Genomic DNA, 21,138 nt, shown 5'->3' with positions numbered 1-21,138 from the left:
AGATATCAGTAACCATTTGGTGAACATAAGAAAGTCTTATTAATTTTTTTCTTGTGTTCCAGTTAATTTGCATATATTATAATACTGAATTGTGTGCAAATATACATTTATTACTGAGATAAATAGCTTTAAACATATTCTTTGACTGTCCCTAGTTTTTCAAAAGAACTAAAAAAGATACATTAAATTCAAAGAAATGCAGATGCGAGAAACAAAACAGCATTATAGATGTTTACACACACTGCCCACCGTGTTACACACACATACACACATTATTTACCACACATAACATTAAACGCTACACATGACATTAATGTACAACACATTAACAACACAATACACATTAACTACACAGTTACAGTATTTACACTTGCCAGCAGTCTTGCATGCTGCCACATTGCCCGATGGGTACCCCTAGTGCTACTGTGACGGAGTCACCTCTAATGGCTTCTGCGGTCCGTGTCTCGTGTTCTGCACACATATAAATGTTCACTGTCTGTCAACACTGTGTCACACTGGCAAGCGGGCGAGCAGGGAAGCAGGCAAGTGGAGCCATAACGACAGACAGACGGGGTATATTTGGGTAACAGGACTAGCAAACAAGGAACAGCACTTGACAATACATTGACGGATCTGGGGTCACTAACTGAGACACGGACTAATTACAAAAGACTAGCCAGACATAACAGGACACAGGTGATCACGATCGGGGATTCACACGAGGTAATGAAGGGGGCGTGGCACACATCGGGATCGTACGGAGCGGGGCGTGACACACTGCACACGTTTTCCTTTCTAAAACAATGGAAATTCGTTTAGCAAATGATTGCATTTAGTTTTTTTCTTCCTTTTCTTTTGAGGAAGTAATTGGCGCCAAATCTAGTTCGCATTCCTGCATCGAAATGTTATTTTTTTAACAAGTATGAGTCATCCAATTGAACTTGTCATATAATCAATAAATTTACTCTGGTTGAAACATGTGCGATCATGTGTATGCATGTGTGTATTTATAGACTGACCATTTTCTAGAACAATGCAAGTGTCATGCGACTCACCTCCAGCATCAAGTCTTTATTTCTGCTGGAGGACAGTCCGCGCCAACACTTAAAAGGAAATGATTAGCCGGAAATTACGTGCCAGCTACATCAGAAGTGCAGGTGTTTCTTATAAATGTAGTTTTAACAGAAAAATAAAAATATAATCGTTTTCATTCCATTACACTACACTACCCCCTTCCTAGAGGGGTTACCTATCCCCGCACCCCCACTGGGCCGAGCTCTCCGCAGCTGCTGGGTCCCAAGTCCACCACTGTCCTCTGTCTCACCTGCGGAGGTATTCACCCTTGGTCCTGGTGAAGGGTGGTGGCCCAGGGGCTGGTACAGAGTCGGGTGGTAATGATGCAGGACGACAGTCCGGTACCACTCTGGCATCCACACCCTGTACACCACACTGGAGATTTGCTCCAGGATCTCCTTGGGGCCTCTCCATTGGCTGCCCAGTTTGGGCGACTGCCCCTTCTTCCCGATGGGGCAGTACGCCCAAATAGAGTCCTCTGCGCTCCCAAAGATGTTGCAGGCAGTCCAGTCCTGGAGTCTTCGGTAGCTCCTTCTCTGGGGGAAAGCCGAACACCATTTCCACTGGGGGTCCGCAGCTCACAGTCAAAAATGAGAGTGGTGGGGGGGTGCAGCCGGTTCTCTCCTGCACCGTTGCTTAATAAGCCCACAGGATCAGAGGAAGGGGGACTTCCCTCTTGCATAGGTGCTGGTTGATGAGCTCGGCGCTTCAAAGTTCCTCCCCTGTTTACTGTACAGTTTCTTCAGGGCTCCAAAGCAGCAGAAAAACTCCAGTAAGAGCGTCGTTGCTGTGGTGGTGGCGCTTTAGCCTCAGGCCTCTTTGTGAAGTAGTCCATGGCCACGAGTGTGTAGCGGTTCCTGGGTGATGTGTGGGGAAAGGGGCCCAGGACGTCCACCCCCACACGCTTCATGGGGGCATCCACCAGGTATAGCTGCAGGGGAGATACAGACTGCCGACTGGGACCCTTCTGAGCCAAGCAAGCGCCAGAGCAGCGTATGAACAGTTCAATATCCTGCGCGCAGCCTGGCTAGTAGGGGCGCTGAACCTGCTATGATGGGAAAGGGTCCCTGGAACCCTACCTCACCCAGGTCCTCTGAAGAGACTGCAGGCCACCTGGTGATGTTGCCGGAAGGGGAGGCACTGCCAGCCCCCCTAAGCCTCTCTCCCAGGGAACAGGGTGACTGCCGAGTCCTAATCACCACACTGCAGTGGCAGTTCAGCCAGTGACAGCTCAGGGACAGGCGGCAGTGTGCCAGGGAAAGACTGGGGGCGTTCCCAGCTCAGCTGGAACACCTCCACTTCCATCCCCAGTCCTGACCAGTGTGGTGCAGGTACCAGACATGGTGGCAAGGACGGTGATTTGGGTATGGATGGTAGAGATGTCTCTACCAATATTCTGGGAATAACAAATTGTCCCAATCAATATTTTTAGTAATCTCCAAACTTTTTCCACAGCTTTTCCACCATCTTCATCACCCTGAAGTGGCCGGCCCCGATGGCTCCATGCACCAACCTCAAGACGTGGCCCTGAAGGCTTATCTGAATACACTTAAAAATATTTGCCACCCTCCTTAGCCTCCCTGCATTCATTTCCGGGATATAAAGGAATATGCCGGGGGTCTCTGTTTGTGACACTGCTGTCAGTTGTGCCTAAAATAACTCAGGCATGTCAACGAGATGCGAAACACCCCCTGCATTATTTATCAAAGCTTTCAGGTGAGGTGCATCTTCAGTATTGTAGTATCAGGTAGGCAAAAGCTTTGCAGCCACATCAAAAAAGATAAGGAGAACCGGTTTAACACAAAGTTGTTTTTTTTTTTTTACAACCCTTAAAATGCCCGATCTCAAGTAACAACAACAAAGTGACAACATAGGAGGAAAATGCGGGGAGGTTACACAGTAGATGGTAAAGTACACAAATGATGGGTCATGTCAGGATTACACATACAGCACTGGTAAAGGTACACGCGTTAAACGGGAGCAGGTGTTACACTAAAACAGACATACACAGGGCTATAATCACGACCCGCCAGCATGTCTGGACATGCAGATGTACAGTAACAGGCTCTGCTATGCGGAGCCACCTCACCGCCGCTACAGTGTGACTGGATCGAGAAATCAAAGCTAAAATATATGATCATAAACAGTCTTTTTGATGGCTTATGGTTTTCACGGAAATGTACAGGTTTTCACTGCAGTTGGGTTGACATGTATGACCTAAACCTAAATTCTGAGTGCATTTTTAAAATCAGTGTTTACTTGTCAGTCCCGTGGCGTCACACTATGCTTTCAGATATAAAATGAAACACTTTAAATATGAAAATTGCCCGCAAAACTGAATGCCATTTACTCAGCAATCTCAAAACTAATAAAAATCACATAACCAAACCCTATAAAGCTTTAGAAATAGCTGAAGTAAAATCAAATTTATTTCAATTTACCTGCAAATATCCAGTCAACGCCAAACAAAATGAGTGCAAAAAGCAAAGCTTTCCGCATGTTGTGGGAGATCGAGGATTTAATAGTTAAGAGAAAGAAAAACAGACTCTGTACCAGTACCTGCAGACCTGGATGTTTTATCAAAGCAAACAAAAAAATTAACCAACTGTAACCAAGCAAAGACCTGACATCACACATCTCCAGGATGTTTCGGAGATGACGATTAGTGTTCTATCAGAGGCCAAAGTTAATATGACCCAAGATGTTGTTGAGAATTGAGTTCTGTATATTCCAGGCAGCTTGGCTAAGTGGTGCATAAGTTTCAACAAGTACTAATACTGGTTTGCTTTTATGTATCTCCTAATAAATTATGATGCTGTTATTTTTATTTACTTTAGCAATGAGGGGGAAAAGCCAGCATTACATTGCAACTTTACATAACTCAAAGCAGTTTTTTATAAAAGACACCTTTAACCTCAAAATCTTTGTAGCTTCTGAAAAGATGGCTGAACCAGGGACTGGCATATAAAGGGGAGCGTAACTTCCTATACAGTCCCTTACGAAAGTTTTGGAACACCAAGGCAGATTCATTTATTTTTGCTTTACACCGAAGATATTTGGGTTTGTGATAAAAAGATTGAATTTGGGCCGAAAGTTTCAGAAGTCTACGGAAATGTTTTGTCTGTCAATTTATACAAAAACGAATCCAAATTAATGTGGACAAACTTTATCATACACCAAGACAATGACCAGAAACACACTGCCAACTGAACAAAGAACTTCATCGGGGGAAAAGTGTAAGAATTCGAACTGGCCATGTCAATTATCAGACCTTAACACAACTGAACATGCACTGTGCCTCCTAAAGGCAATACTGAATGGAGAAACACCCTGAAACACACAATTGAAACAGGCTGCAGTAAAAGCCTGGAAAAGCATCACAAAAGAAAAGAAAACAATCTGGTGATGTCAGTGAGTCAGAGGTTTGATGCACTTATTGCATGCAAGGAAAATGCCATCAAATATTAAAAGTTATTTACCTTAATTTTCTTTACGATCATTTGTTCTTATACTTTCACTCACCAAACATTGGCTGGTCTGATACAAACAGTGCTGTGTTCATTGTTGTTTGACACATAAAAATGCACATACCATGAAATAAAACTGAAATTCTGAACTTTTGTCACAATTTTTTACTTACTTACCTAATTTTTATTTTCTTACAAGGGGTACTTTGGTGGGCTTGGAAGATTCATTGTTCAAGTGGACGAACGATAACGATCAGTTAAATAGGAGTGAAACCAAGAGAGATCTGTCCCTTTAATGCCATCCGCTGATTCTATCCGGTCCAGGATAATATTATGGGCAACAATATCGAATGCTGCACTTACTGTAGATCTAGTAACACCAATAAAGATATACAGCCATGATCAGAAGTCATAAGCAGATCATTCATGACTTTGATTAAAGCTGTTTCTGTCCTATGGTTTGGTCTAAAACCAGACTGATATAATTCATTAGCAGTATTTTTCAGTAGGAAAGAAGACAGCTAATGAACAGCAGCTTTTTCCAGGATGTTAGAAATGAAAGGAAGATTTGAGATATGCCTATAAATTCCTAAATCACTCGGTTCAAGAATTTATTTCTTTTGAATAGGTCTAATAACAGCTATTTTTAAAGGTTTTGCAGCATATCCAAGCTTATTTATAGAAGAAAACCAGCCATCATTGCTGTTCAAGCCTGGAGTGAGGAAGCCACCTCATAACAGCGAGGGAGCCGTGTGTCTGTCACCAGCGTAACGATGGAAGCCAGGGAGCCGAGGAGAAAGAGGGTCTAGGACCACCTATGATCTCAAAACGGTTTCATTTATTCTTCCTAGAGAGCTATGAAATTTGTGTGAAACCAAAATGAGTCTATGACTTATTTTTCCTGTCTCTCATTTTTAGTCCAGCAAAAAGACACACAGAATCTCATATCACCCTCCCTCTAAGTTTCATCAGAGATCTCATCGAGTTCTAAAATAGCTCTCAGACTGTCTCAACTTCAATGCTTCATTTTGAACTACAGTAGAGAGCTCTTTGTATGAACTCAGTCTGTCATCCCAGCCCGTTTGAAATACCTGTGTGATGTTGGCACCTACATGATCAGAAGTGAATGACCTCTGTTTGTTCCTGCAGCAAAAATACATGTTTGTGTTATACTGCTCCAGATATTTCAATTACCGATTCAGCTGCTTGAAGTATTGCTTCAACTATATACATTCAGGTATAGTAAAGTTTATCCTTTTGTAACTTGTCAATGGGGGGGGGGGGTGCAGTAGTGCAGTGGTTAGCACTGTCACCTCTGGGGCCTGGTTTGAGTCTTTGCCAGGATTCCATGTGTGTGGAGTTTGCATGTTCTCCTTGTGCTGTCAGAGGCCCCACCCCCTGATTCCCCCCCAGCGTGCCACCCACCCCGGGGGGGCAGAACCCCCCACCCCCCGCACCGCCCCCAACAGGCCAGGCCAGCGGCCACCCAGAAACACTGACCACGCGCCCTCAGCCAAGAGAAACACCAGAGGACCCCAACAACCCAGCCCCCCCACCCCGGGACGGTGACGGCAAGGCCCCACCACCCCTGACGACATTACGTTAAAAAATTAATTATTGGAGTCCAACTGTCTTCAAAATCGATCAAATGATTTTTCTTACAGGCAGACATCCTCTCCATGGAAACATAATCCCAGAGTAGATTTTTGAACAGATTTATGTTTAAATTCTCTTTTGACTTCCAGTTCAGAAGGATTGTTTTCTTAGCAATGGTTAGTACTGTGAGAAGCATGCAAGATTTATTCATGTCCATATTAGTGTCAGTGAGGTCCCCAAGCAGGCAGAGTGAGGGGGAGGGTGGGATGGGATGCCCTAGGTGTGTTGATAAGTCTTCACAAATCCTTTGCCAGAATTCGTTGACCGGTGTGCAATACCAGAAAGCATGCAGTTAATTATCTGGTGCATCCTTCTTACAAGTTAGGCATATGTCAGTATCTCTGATACCCATCTGGAACATCCTCTGCCCTGTGTAGTGTGTTCTGTGTAAAATTTTGTACTGTAATAGCTGCAGGTTGGAGTTCTGATTCATTCGAAAGGTATTCAAGCAAATTTGCCTCCAGAAGTTAGTGTCTGGATTGATGAGTAAATTAGGGTGACCAGATAATCCATGTCAGGGAGGACACTCTGAGCTAGGACAGGAATTGTAAATTACCATTTCAATTAAAAGGACCTGGATTTCACTTGAGCACTGAGTTCTTGCTGTGTGCTGATTGGTCAGTCTCCTATAATCATGCATGTGTCACTAATACTAATGTGAAACAGCTGGATGAGTCTTTCAGTCAAGGAAACAAACCAGTCAAAGCACAAGAAGAGCTGAACTATTTAGCCGAGCACAGGAGCCTTTCAATTTGAAAGTAGTTTGTAAAACCCGAAGTAGCTCAAAGTGTCCTCCCTGACATGGATTATCTGGTCACCCTAAGTAAATCCCTTTCCCATTTGTGGGTAGGGAGTGAGAGCGTTGTATCAGATTCTGCTAGATGCACGTAAATCCTAGACAGTAGTTTTTCAGTTGGAGTTATTAAGAAGTTTGCTATTTTTGGTGAAAGCTCCAGATCTAATTGCTTACGGCACCATCTATTATGTATTATTGATTTAAGTTGAAGATATTCTAAGTATTTGTTTTTCTCAATGTTATAAGTTGCTGTGATTTTGTCAAATGAGATCATGCAATTGTCTTGGATTATATGAGGTGCTTGATTCCTTTATTATGCCAAGCCAGGAAGTTTATCACTTTTTTATTTAACAGGATGTCAGGGTTGTTCCAGATGGGTGTCAGTTTGCATGGGACCAGTGAGGTTTGGTTCATTCTAAGAAATTCCCGCCAGGCTGTCAGCGATGTGCTGATGTTGATGCTCTTAAAACAGCAATGTCGTTTAAGTATATGACTGATAAATGGCAGGTCCTGGACTCGAATATCATTACAGAAAGTTTGCTCAATATCCAGCCAGTTATGGTCTAAGTAATTTTGCGTAGTCCATTTTAGGACATATATCAATCTATTGGCAAGAAAGTAGTTGTAGAAATTGGGAAATATTAATACTATTATTTATTACTATTACAAAATAATTACTATTATTTTGGCTTGGTTAAATTGGCTATCGAAGTAAGTTTTGTTTGTTTTTTTAATAGGACGCTGCCATGTTGGATTACACACAGCTCTCGCGAGATCTCACAGCATTACCGCCCTCTCCAGTGAATCAAATCGTCTTAAAATGCAAAAAGTATACAGTACATGTATCCCCCGAGATAACAGCGAAGGTATGTTTTTGTCAGATTTAAGGGTTTGGTGAATTTTTAAATAATTGCAATAAGAGTCAAAGGAAGCCATTGTCATGTAAAACGTACGCTTTAAAGCAGTCCTCGGTCGTAACTGCATTGTAAAACTGTAACCTTACGTCATGAAACCATGGAAGTTCAAATGCGACACATTAATGTAGATATAGTTTTATAAATGTTCCTACATCTAAATGAGTTTCACTACACAACCGATGTGGATTACTTATTAAATAAAGACAATTCTTCATCTTGCAGTCTTAAAGAGTCAGTGGATTTTTCCTGCTCTGTACTGCAGTATCAACTATATCCAGTCCTTTTTACCACTTTAAACACCTGTATAGGAGCAGTATAACCAGTACAATGTAGTTTACCCATTGCCAAAAAGTGATTAAAGTCAAAACCTTTTTACTGAATGGTTCTTTCTGCCTGACTTTAATTGTTTTACACTCTTCTGGGTTGTATTTACAGGACTAGTAAACATCTAACCCATTTTTATGACTTTAAACACCTCTATAGGACCAGTATAATGAAGTTCACCCACTGCCAAAAAGTGATTACACTCAATATCTCTTTACTGAATGGCTCTTTCTGCCTGATTTTATTTTTTTTACACTCTCCTGGGTTGTATGTACATGATTAGTAAACAACTAACCCATTTTTATGACTTTAAACACCTCTATAGGACCAGTATAACCAGTACAACGCAGTTTTCCTATTGCCAAAAAGTGATTACAGTCAAAATCTTATTACTGAATGCCTTTTTCTGCCTGACTTTAATTGTTTTACACTCTTCTGGGTTATATTTACAGGATTAGATTTCTTAATAAGTTTAGGAGTGTTCTTATCTTTGATAAATGTGGTTGGACATAGGTTTTTCTTAATATTTCCCCAAAAAACATAGATGCAAAAAAATACAAATCAAAACAGAACTTTGTATTACTTTCAACGTGTTTATTTTTCAATACTTAGTGCTAAAATAAAAACAGATGCTTGTAAGACCAAAATATTAAAAACTATATACATGCAAAAAGAGCTAATATACAGTATGTACAAGACACCAGGGTGAAGAATAGATTTTACTGGCAGGCCTCACAAATACTGTTTTTTTCTAGGTTTGTCGACTCAGCCCCTGTGGTACCATCTTGGACAAATGTCACAGCCAATCTGTATAGACAAAAGAAAAAAGAAAAAAATATTGACATAGTCACACAGCAGTATTCAAAATTGTTCATAATCACTCAACTTAACACCTGGATGTTTTCAAACTAATTTACATTTACTGTGTAATTTCACAAGATTTTATTGTTTCTTGAAAAGCTATACTTTTAAGTGAAAACTCAAATTTTAAGTGTCTTAAAGCCACATATTTTTGGAGAAGGACCATGTTAAACATAACCACTTACCCAATTAGTGTCACCAGCCTGCTCCCCGCAGAAATGACACAGGTCAGTGTCTTCTACAAAAAAAAAGTGTATAACATCGTCAAGTTCACAATGATCAGCAATTTTTACATGACAAATACATTTTTGAATTGCAGAGTAGAGTGAAGACAGTAACATGCATTTGCCTCCAGCCGCTTCACAAATAATTATGGTAAAAAATCCTAATAAGAAGTCTAACCTGTATTCTGAAGAAGACAAACAGCAATCTGCTCTCTTGTGGCATTCATGCTTAAGGATGAATTGTCAAATGAAACTGAACAACCAAGCAAGATGCACTCAGCAAACTGAATAAATGATACATTTTTAAACAAGTTAGAATTATTGTATGTGGCCCACTAGCTGGTAACAATAGTGGTTGAAACATCTTTTACCTCATGTTGCAGAAAAAGTATTAGTCTTTTTTTGTTACCTTAACGTAACAAAGCTTTAATGAGTGCCAAGTAACCCATAAGGGTTGCCCTTATTAGAGCGTTTTAACTGTGCCTTTAATAATTACACAAATGGTCAAAATCTTTTAAAAGTGATTTTACATCAGAATCTTCCTCAGAAATTGTTTGCTTGCAAAGCATGTTTGGAATACAAGAAATGTGTGTTGGTCAGTTATTAGTAATAGTAGTGATAAACAAATGGAGATTTCAAAACACGCAATAAGTCATATAGAGAACAGTCATAAATATAGACAGTACAGAGGCATGCCCAGAGATTTGCAATGTAAAAAAGAGCAGATGAATTCATTTGTTGCAGTAGTAGTAGAATGTGTGGCGTATGTGTCATTGTTGGACCTGAGTCCTTGCTATGGAGGCTACTAGAAGAAACTGTCCCTGTGATGTGAGGCCTGAAATGACCTTTAACTTATACTGTGCCATTTTGGGGCATAGAATGTGTCCTTTGTCATGCTCCTCATTCTCAACATGCACCCGGGTGAATCAATTGTTTCTTGCATTAAAATCCAATTCTTTCTTCTTCATTTTGCTGTCATACATACCTTCAATACAAAGGCCCCACAGGAAGAGGCATCCTGTTGAAGTGGGTGAGGCAGTGTATCACATGCCCATCTCGATGGATTAAGCCCTCTTTGCCTCATAAATGAACTAAAATACAGATGGTACACAGGTAGAGTTCTATACTGATCAATGAATTGAAGTCAAAATAAATATTTATTTATCTTTTTCTGTAAAACAAAGATGTTACACACAAAGATGATGTTCTGGTAGATGTGTTATCCTTCTTCTATACAAAAATTGGAGATAAAATAATATTTACCGTGTGATGTCCTCACAATGTTTTATTTTTTGCCTTAGTTTCCCCCAATGGGTCTAAAAAAAGGCTTCTCCTCTCTCCTGGTATAATCACCTACACATGTTAGAGTTGCAATTAATTACATCATTAAGTAGGACCTGTTTGTGTGCCACATAAATGCATTAGTACAATTTTCAATGGGTGAACTGCACTGTACTGGTCCTATATAGAGGTGCTTAAAGTCATAAAAATGGGTTAGTTGTTTACTAATCATGTACATACTGTTACGGCTGTGGGGCAGGCGAGCAGGAAAGCAGGCAAGCGGAGCCGTGACGTCGGACAAACAGGGTTTAATCGGACTTTGGAAGGCAGACACTCACGAAACGCATAACAATACAATGACGGATCTGGGGAAGACTGACTCAGACGAGGACTAAATACAAAAGACAAGCTAGACATAACAGGACTCAGGTGATCACAATCAGGGCTGAACACGAGGTAACGAGGTGGGCGTGGCACACATCGGGATCGAACGGAGCGGATCGTGACAAAATACAACCCAGAAGAGTGTAAAAAAAAATTAAATCAGTCAGAAAGAGCCATTCAGTAAAGAGATATTGAATGTAATCACATTTTGGCAATGGGTGAACTGCATTATACTGGTCCTATAGAGGTGTTTAAAGTCATAAAAATGTGTTAGATGTTTACTAATCCTGTAAATACAACCCAGAAGAGTGTAAAAAAAAATTCAATCAGACAGAAAGAGCCATTCAGTAAAGAGATATTGAGTGTAATCACTTTTTGGCAATGGGTGAACTACATTATACTGGTCCTATAGAGGTGTTTAAAGTCATAAAAATGGGTTGGATGTTTACTAATCCTGTAAATACAACCCAGAAGAGTGTAAAAAAAATTAAATCAGACAGAAAGAGCCATTCAGTAAAGAGATATTGAGTGTAATCACTTTTTGGCAATGGGTGAACTACATTATACTGGTCCTATAGAGGTGTTTAAAGTCATAAAAATGGGTTGGATGTTTACTAATCCTGTAAATACAACCCAGAAGAGTGTAAAAAAATTTAAATCAGACAGAAAGAGCCATTCAGTAAAGAGATATTGAGTGTAATCACTTTTTGGCAATGGGTGAACTACATTATACTGGTCCTATAGAGGTGTTTAAAATCCTGTGTTTGTTTTTTCTCCCCCTGTAGTATCGAGCACCATCCTTAGTATCGGTATCGAGTTTGAGATTTCAGTATCATGACAAGCCTAATATACACACATACCATTGTGTAGAATTTTGTATAAGGGCCCACACACCTTCTTCGTACCGGGGCCCGGATTATCTCTCGGCGGCCCTCATGTGATTTTCATCTTCTGCACGAGACCTGAAATCTCATGCCATCCCATCCAGGGTGCACACCAGCCTTGTGATTGAGTTTATGGGCAACACAGGAACCTCTCCTTGCAAAAGAGCACATTGCTGAAACTGGATGTTAAATAAGGAAGTAACATATTAAAAGTGCCAATATATAGGTGTCACAGGGTGAGAATGGTAATAGCTGTTTGCTGATTGTGACTTTTATATGTGATTTAATTTTCTGCTTAAGTTGTGAATTTGCTTCTTTGAGAATTACTCTAATATGAATGTTTTCAGTTAGTCTAATTGCTGTGGGTAATATGCAATCCTAAACCTTATGCCCACATACAGAGCGGGGTGATCCCCTGTTTTTGGAGTGGTAGATGGAACAGCACGGTGAACAGGGAAGATGTGGAACAAGGGACTGTGGGAAGGAGACACAAGCAAAGGCAGGAGTGTAAACTCGTGAGACGGAAGACGATCACATTTCGGGGGAGGGGTAGGTGAAGGGGGGGGGGGATCCAAAGGACCATCAGCAACCCCTGCTGGTTATATCATTATACTGGGGGATGGACAGGACGGGCTGTGACAGGAGGCTGTACACCGCTGTTGGAAGCGCATTTTTCTACTCAATCACACACAACACCCTCGATTTTTACACATCTGCACGACATGATAATGTACATATGTACTTAGCTTCACCACAACCACTCCGACCTTATAGTGCACACAGACATATAGGATACACACGCACACAAGCGCTCACACGCTCGTTCGTATCTGACTCATTTGCACGTGCAATATTAGCTACACACACGTGTCTATGGGCACACTAAGGTTTGTCTCATGAAATGTGCATGGAGCTGGCTCCAGAGAGAAGAGGTTAAAAATATTTAGCCAGCTTAAAAAACTACAGGCAGACGTTGTTTTATTACAAGAGACTCATAGACCTGCCACAGCTACAGATGAACTTAAAACACCTGAGTTTCCTAATGTGTTCTCAGCCTGTTATAACTCTAGGCAAAGGGGAGTAGCAATTTTAATACATAAAAATGTTAATTTCACATTACTCAACACAATTATAGATCCAGAAGGTAGATTTATAATCATTAAATTATCTATACTTAACAAGAAGTTATGTATTGTTAGTATATATGGTCCAAATGTTGATAACCCTTCATTCTTCCACGTTTTCTTTACCGCACTCTCTGAACACCTAGATAGCGCACTCGTTCTTGGGGGCGATCTCAATTTCGCACTAAATAAAGAAATGGATAGGCTCAGTACAGCTGCTCAGCGCAATTGGGAATCCATAAATATAGTTAAGCAGTACATGAGTGACTATGGTCTTCGCGATGCATGGCGTTCTCTTCACCCCAACCGTAGGGAATATACATTCTTCTCACACGTCCATCACTCTTACTCTCGTCTGGATTATTTACTAATCAGTAGCTCACTGCTGAGTGACATTTCAGACACTGAGATGCACCCTATAGCTGTCAGCGATCATGCTCCTGTATCTTTAACCCTAATAAATAAGAAAGCCATTCCACCAATTAGAAACTGGAGATTTAATACATCATTGCTTAAAGATGGAGATTTTATTAACTATTTCAAAAAAGAGTGGGCTTTATATTTAGACTATAATGACCTGCCTGGAACATCAGCATCTGTTCTCTGGGAAGCAGGCAAAGCTGTGATGAGAGGTAAAATAATCTCATTCTCATCACATAAAAAGAAAAGAGAAAACAAGTATATTCAGGAATTAGAAGAAAACATCAAATCCTTAGAAGAAGCTTATGTATCATCCCAGGAACAGGAAATGCTGAATAAAATACATAAAGCAGAATTAGAATTAAATGAAATTATTCATAAAAAAACACAATTTTTAGCACAAAGACTTCGCTGGCAAAATTATGAATATGGTAATAATTCAGGTAGATTTTTAGCTAACCAGTTAAAAATAAATAAAGAAAAAACAACTATATGTGCTGTTAAAGACTCAACTGGGGATACAGTATATGACCCTGAAAGAATAAACAACACTTTCAGGGACCTTTACAAATCTTTATACTTACCACAGATAAACCCATCTAAAGACGAAATTGATCAGTTTCTTGATAGTATAACCCTTCCGAAATGATCAGATAATCAAAGGATGGCACTGGATTCTCTGCTGACACCAGGTGAACTCCAGGAAGCTTTGAACAGTACGCCCAATAATAAGGCTCCAGGCCCAGATGGATTTCCAGTAGAATTCTATAAAGAATTCTGGACAATTCTGTCACCAACATTCTACAGAATGTTGCAGGAAACCAAGGAAAATGGTAGACTACCACCAAATATGAATTCTGCCAACATTAGTCTCTTGCTAAAACCAGGCAAAGACCCTATATTGCCTACCAGCTATCGTCCAATATCCCTTATTAATGTTGACCTTAAAATAATCTGCAAAGCTCTCTCAAAAAGAATAGAGAAGATAACCCCTCACATAATTCATCCTGACCAAACTGGTTTCATAAAAGGGAGGCACTCATCAACAAACACACGTAGATTACTCAATCTGATAGACTATTCGTGCAATAAAAACCTTCAAATCATAATATTGTCTCTAGATGCAGAAAAAGCATTCGATAGAGTTAGTTGGAGTTTTTTATTTGCAACATTACACAAATTTGGTTTTGGAACCTCTTTTATAAACTGGTTAAAAATATTATATAGTTCCCCAACAGCATGTGTTAGGACAAATGACCGAACATCCTCTAGCTTCTGTCTCAAGAGGGGCACCAGGCAGGGATACCCTCTCTCCCCCTCACTGTTTGCAATTTTTATTGAACCACTAGCAGCAGCAATTAGACAGGCTATAGTGATTAAAGGCATCAAATGCAAGAATGTGGAACATAAGGTCAGTCTTTATGCGGATGATGTGTTACTTTTTCTCCAGCATTCACAAACCACTCTCTCTGAGGTAATTACATTAATAAACTCTTTCTCAAGAGTCTCAGATTATTCAATAAACTGGTTAAAATCTACAGTTCTTCCAATTAACTGCTCCTTTCAGAACTCTTCCTCCACTCCACTGCAATCTGGGGATATTAAATATTTAGGTATTAATGTTTCACCTAGGCTGGCAGACTTAACTAAATTAAACCACATCCCGCTTTTAAAGAAGGTAGAGGATGAGCTGGTTAGATGGAAGTCCCTGCCCATACAGTATCACTCATGGGAAGGGTTGCATCAATAAAAATGATGGTGTTACCAAGAATTAATTATTTATTTGCAATGATTCCAAGTAAACCATCACCTGACTGGTTTAGATCTCTGGACTCCGCCATCTCTAAATTCCTTTGGAAAGATAAACCACCGCGTATTAGCTTAAAAACGCTGCAAAGGACCAAGGACAATGGAGGACTAGATCTGCCTAACTTTCACCACTACTTCTTAGCCAACAGGCTTCAAAACATCTCAGGATGGCTAAAACATACCTTCTTAGATGAACCTTGGCTAGACGTAGAACAGGCTCTATGCAATAACATAGACATTTCGGATCTACCATTCATTAGCTCAAACATTAAACGACATGAATGCTTCAAAAGCATCAGTATCAGCTCTTCTCTGACAGCATGGTGGGAGTTTCTTAAAATGACTGAGTCTTCATTAATCCCAAGCAAACGTACTCCCATCTGGAACAACCCTGACATACTACTAAACAATAATATGATAAATTTCCCGGATTGGAGTTGTAAAGGTATTAAATACTTGGAACATATATTTGAAGAAATAGACTTTATCCCCTTTGACTTATTAGTTAAAAGACATGGGATTAACAAGAATAGATTTTTAGAATATCAACAAGTTAAATCTATAGTAAAAAGGAAATTCAAGTCTAATCAAATCAAATTACAAATACCACCAAGGGTGGCAGAATTCCTTAATCTCAAAACCCCCAAATTACTGTCTAAAATATACAGGACACTTTCTAAAATGGATGATTCAATATCCCTTCCTATTGCAAAATGGGAGGCAGATTTATCAATCAGCTGGAACCACAATTTCTGGTCTAAGACATGCTTAAAAACCTTTGAACTGATTAGAAGTCCCAATTTACAATTAATACAATACAAAATCCTGCATAGAGTGCACTATACAGGGCATCGGATGTTCAGGATGGGTTTTACATCTTCTAACAACTGCTCACACTGTCAAGGGGATACACCTGACAATTACATCCATGCTCTTTGGTTCTGTCCACCTGTTCAGATGTTTTGGCGCAGGATTTGTGAGGACTTATCAAAGTGTCTGAAATGTACCATTCCAGCCTCTCCTTCAGTCTGCTTGTTGGGTGACTTAGATGGTGTCACTACCGAGATTAACACAACCCACATGGCTTTCACCGCTTTATGCATTGCTAAGAAGACTGTCCTCATGAACTGGAAAAATAAAAATAACCTTAATATCAACCAATATAAAGAGAGTTTGCTGGACCATATTAGTCTTGATACAGCTTCTGCCGCCACATTAGACCAATCTCTCTGGGCTCCTTTGATCAGCTCCATCACCTAGTGGCGGTGGAGGGTCGCAGTTTTGTCCCGCTTCGGTCTTTGTTGTTGGTGTGGGGGGGGGCCTATGGGCTTGGGGTGTCTGGGGGTTCCCTGGGGGGGGGGGGTTCTGGGGGGGTTCGGCGCTGGGACTGCGGTCCTGGCCTGGATGGGGCTTTGGTGGCTCTTGGGTGGCGTCTTTCTGGTGGCTGCATGCAGCGCTACTGGGGTAGCCTGTGCCGGCGGACGTAGGGTACCAGCCTGGCGGCCGTGCTGCTCCTGGGTGGGTCCGGGGCGGGCTTGGGGTTCTGGGGGCGCTCTGCCTCCGGGCTGGGGTTCCGGCTGGGCTGGGGGGGCTTGGGTCCTGGTGGGTGGGTCGCCGGGGTGTGGGCTGGCGCGTGCACTGGGGCCCGGCCCCGGCGCGGGGACCTTCGGCGCATTGGAGGGGCTGGGGGCCTCTTTAGCTGGTGGGGAGGTTGTTACCATCTGCCCGCAGGTGGTCCCTGCCTTAGGGGTATCCACTCTGCGGGGGTGGGGGGGAATCCAATAGAGTAGGAGAATGGACCCAACCTGGGTGTCTGTTGTCTTATGTAGTCTGGGAGTTGACTGAATGGTGGGGTGGGTGTAGTTTTTCCCTCTGTGGTGGGGTCTGGTTGGCTGCCCCGGGCTCTGTGGTGCCCGGTGGTGCCGCTGCTCTGGGCCCCCGGACTGGATGGGCCTCGGCTCTCCCGCCCTGGGTGGATTTCGGGGAACGGGGGTGCTTATGGGGGTCAGCGGGGGGGCTGGCTCCAGAGGGGGGGTACTTTGCCCCCCCCGATCCTTTCCTCCCCATCCCTAAATGCTTCCCTCCTCCCGCTCCGTCACCCCAACACACATATAGGGCTTTGAGGTGCAGGTGCGTCGCTGGGGTGCAGGGGAGGTATTCCTCCTCTGTCCCCCCGTGGCCACCTGTGTCTCAATCACACATCACAACTTAGACACTCTCATTACTTACTCTCTCATGACACATACATTTAGGGCCTTGGGGGTGGGCACAAGGAATGGCGTCCAGAGGGCGGTCTGTTCATTCAGCCTTACCTCTGGTGCCAGTGCCCACTTCTCAATTTTAAGTTGCATATAGACATTGAGGGTTCTGGGGAGGGGCCGAGCTGACACCAGCTGCTGATAGGCAGAGGGTGGTTAGCACCATGCCCTTCCCCTGTTTTAAAGCACTTTAGAACAACACGCACCAACACCACATATGAGCGGGCGGAGGGAAGCATGGGGTCTTTTCACACCCCCGTTCTCTGTTCACCATCTGGGGCCGGGGGCTGGGAGGAGCTGGCCGTCCGGTCGGGGTCTGGGCTGGTGGGCTTCTCGGCTGCTGTGGGGTCCGGGGTGGTCTTCTTGTCCCCATGCCAGAGGAAAAAAGGGATCCATCTCCGAGGTCTGGTGGCGGATTGCCCCTCTGGGGGCGGTGGTGCCTAGATCTCGGAGTATAGAGTATATATGGGGAGTGTGAATGTGTGTACGGCGTTCATTTCTGTGTCTTCATGTTGGGCGAATGGGTGAATATTTGTTTATGTGTGCATGAGGGTGGGAACGTATGCTTGTGTATGTGTGTGCCTGTCTGTCTATACGTATGTGTCAGGTTGGGTCTTAGACTCCACCTGAAATAACATCTCAGGCTCTATTACCCCCCGCCACACTCCCTGCTGGTGGATGAGGCCCCCGGCCGCCGATGCGTTGGTGGTTCTCGATGTCTGGGGCTGGATGCTCTGGTGTGTGCTGGCTCACTCTCGGCGGTTGCCTGCCGGGGCCTGGCCCTTCCGGCTCTGTCGGGGCCCTGGCTGGGGGGTGGGGGGGCCCTTGGATCTCTGGGCCCGGGGTCCGGTCTGCCCTGGTGTGGCCGGCCGCCGGCGGGGCCTGTGTGCTCGTCGCCACGGCCCCCTGGGGCTCCTGTGATGTGGCTGCCGGATGGCCCCCCTCCGGAGCGCTCCTCTGCCCTTTTCTCGGTGGGGGCTGCAATTGTCCCTGCGTTGGTCCTCCTGGGGTTCCCGTGCCCTGGGGGGCCTCTGGATATCTGGGGCCCGGGTCTCCCCCGTGTCGACTTCATGTCCTGGGTGGGCGGGGCTGTGGCTCCCCACACACACTACTAGACAATTACTTGGAGAAACCTTAGGAACAACAGCGCGCTGACACACAGGTGTGCACACAGGTGCTCACGGACACGTGCTCACGGACACACACTGTCTTGATCGGCTGTTGTTTCTGGGCATGGGTTGTAAGGCTGGTTGTGTGTGCTGTTCAACAACATTTAACGTTTGATGGTCGTTGTGATTAGTACAGATGTTGTATGTTGTCTTTCTCTTTTCAACAGACATGGAAGCAGATTATCTGTTTTGTTTTTTTCTTGTTTTTTTTTTTTGTTTTTTTTTCTTTTGTTTTTTTTTTCTGTTTTCTTTCCATTCCTCTCTCTCCCTCTCTCTCTCTTCCCTCCTTCTCCTTTGTCCCCCCCCTCCCTCTCCTTCTTTTGAGGAAGTAAATAAAAATATAAAATAAAATAAAAAATAAATAAATAAATAATAATTTAAAAATAAATAAATAAATAAATAAATAAATAGATACAGTCCCCCGCAGAGGGGGGGTGGAGGAGGGAATATAAAAAAAAAATAAAAAAAAATAAAAAAAAAAAGGAAGCGCATTTTCAACAGACATTATATCTATGTACTGTTTACAAAATAGGCTAAATGAACATATTCTAATTCATGATAATGTGCTTAGATAATTTTAATAATCTATATTGTACTGAATGCACTCGCTATACGTATTTTATACTCCTAGTATGTTAACATAGCCAGCCAAACTCGAATTTCACGAGCCAGGAATTGAGCGTCTTGCTCCTTTATTAACAATGCTGCATGACGGGTGAAATTTTACAAGTATAACTGTAACACAGAAAAAAGAAAGAAAAGTCTTTTCAGCCATTTCTCCTGTAAGCCTGATGGCAGTTTTTCCACAATAGGCTTTATCCCATGAGGAGTATCGAGGTATGCTAAACCAGGAAGTTATCTTTCGTTTTTAGCTGCCAGCAGCTCCATAAGAAGATCGCTGAGTTCTCTAAGCTTTGTGTTGTCTTTTGCTGACAGAAAAGGAAAACTGTCCAGTCTTTTAAATAGCGCATTCATCTCTGGTGTAGCGTAGCACTCTTGGAGCCTCTCCCAACACAGCTTGAGTGCCGCTTGTGGGTTGGTAGCATTAACGACACGGATTCTTTTGACATGCTCAGATGACTCTTTACCAAGCTATTTTACTAGTAGGTCCAACTGTTCACTGTATGTGAGACCCAAATCCCCTATGACATTGAGAAATGATGACTGCCATGCCCTGTAGCTCTCTGGTGTGTCATCAAACTTAGAAAGGCCTGTAGTGACTAACTCTCTACATGCTAGGAAAGTCCATCATTGGTGGAGCATTAGCATTATAAGAAGGATGCTGGGTGTACTGTCTTTGCTGGTCATCTGGTAGATGAGTGGAACATGTGTTGTTGATTGCATGTCTGGTATCATTCTGCAAAGGCATGATGAAGTCAAGCCATGTCCTCTCCATTGCAACCAGAGGTGACATTTTTTGAATAGGAGTTTTAGCGCTGGGTAGGATCTCAGCTTGTGATGAAGGCAAAGACATTTTTTGCGGCAATAATCCAAAATGCAAATTCAGATATCGGCCCAACCCTACTGGCTTTGTGTCCTGCACCCTGGTGACCTCATTTTGCAAAGTAAAAATTCTGTCATAATCCGACTACCGTCATTTCAATTTTCGTTTTCAGTAATAATAAGGCATATTACTTAGCATTCATTCATTAATTGTTAATGATTAATATATGTAACCAAGGTAACATCCGACCCCACCTCCGGAAATCTACTTGTGGCGGGAATGAACTTTATATAAGTTCCGGGTCGATCTGCTGCAGCTCGCCTGCTTCATCGCTGCTGCTGTCTCTGTGGTTGGCGTGCTTGTCAAGAGTTGACTGATTACGGACGCCATATCGCTTGACAGTGCATTCAGCATTGTGCTTCCACTCGACCCACTCGAGGGTGAGTCGGTTACTTTGGTTGGTTGTTTTAATTAATGAAAACGCGGAGCCGCGGTCGCGCAGTCAAAACGCAGGTAAGCTAACGCTAGGTTAGTGCCGCTTAAGTTTAATTACTGGTTTTATTTATTGACTATCTGTTGTTTGTGGTTTTTCACTATGGGCAAATGTTAAATTAACACTTCCTGAGTTGAGTGAGTGATTTGATTCTTGATTTAAATTCCTTTTGCACTTCTGAACTTGTTGCGTAACACCTACAATTAAAATTGTTTTGTAAACATTGGTTTAACCTTGGATAATGTTTATTAGCCTTATTGCTAATTTACTTTGATGGGACCCATATAAATGTTTTCCTATATTATTTTGAATGAAATTCATTATAAGACTGAGTTGTTATGACTTGTCTGGTTATTGGTTTATTGGCTGTTGTATACAATATGGCATTAATTACTTGCCTTTGTCATTTATGGATCTATTTATGTAATTGTGATGGCAGTAGAACGCTGTTCCAAGTTAGGTATGGATGTTAACTTATGCTTTTGACCTTGGTTTGGTCAGGTTTTTTTCCCCCGTGATCAGAGTCCTGATCAGCGCAGGATGGCGAGCCACC

General features: G+C 42.4%; 2 protein-coding genes across 2 annotated transcripts in view; one reads left to right on the top strand and one right to left on the bottom strand.

Annotated features, from left to right (window-relative positions):
• Window positions 1-21,138, top strand: part of LOC111837240 (class I histocompatibility antigen, F10 alpha chain-like) — a 105,744-nt gene that overhangs the window by 73,965 nt on the left and 10,641 nt on the right. The window lies entirely within an intron of this gene.
• LOC140581934 (uncharacterized) overlaps window positions 1-21,138 on the bottom strand; it is a 42,214-nt gene that overhangs the window by 12,105 nt on the left and 8,971 nt on the right. The window lies entirely within an intron of this gene.

This window comes from Paramormyrops kingsleyae, chromosome 23, assembly GCF_048594095.1.
Source record: "Paramormyrops kingsleyae isolate MSU_618 chromosome 23, PKINGS_0.4, whole genome shotgun sequence".
Taxonomy (NCBI): Eukaryota; Metazoa; Chordata; class Actinopteri; order Osteoglossiformes; family Mormyridae; genus Paramormyrops; species Paramormyrops kingsleyae.
This window is presented reverse-complemented; position numbering and strand designations above follow the sequence as displayed.